Below are 206 nucleotides of genomic sequence, written 5' to 3'. Positions count from 1 at the left end.
AGGGGGAATGAACCTGTGCACTCAGCCAGCCCTAGGGGTCACGGGGCAGTGAGGTGCTGTGGATCAGACCTCCTGTCTGGTTCCGGCAGCTCCTGGGACTGCGGTAAACCTCTCCTGGCTACAGTGGCTCTGGCGAGATCCAGGTCCTTCCTCCCACCCCTCCAGGCAGAGGGGGGCACCCTGAAAACTGCCCCACACTCCCTCCC

The sequence above is a fragment of the Moschus berezovskii genome, chromosome 15 (assembly GCF_049115385.1).
Source record: "Moschus berezovskii isolate FMDL1 chromosome 15, NW_MosBer_1.0, whole genome shotgun sequence".
Lineage (NCBI taxonomy): Eukaryota > Metazoa > Chordata > Mammalia > Artiodactyla > Moschidae > Moschus > Moschus berezovskii.
Note: the sequence above shows the minus strand (reverse complement) of the source record.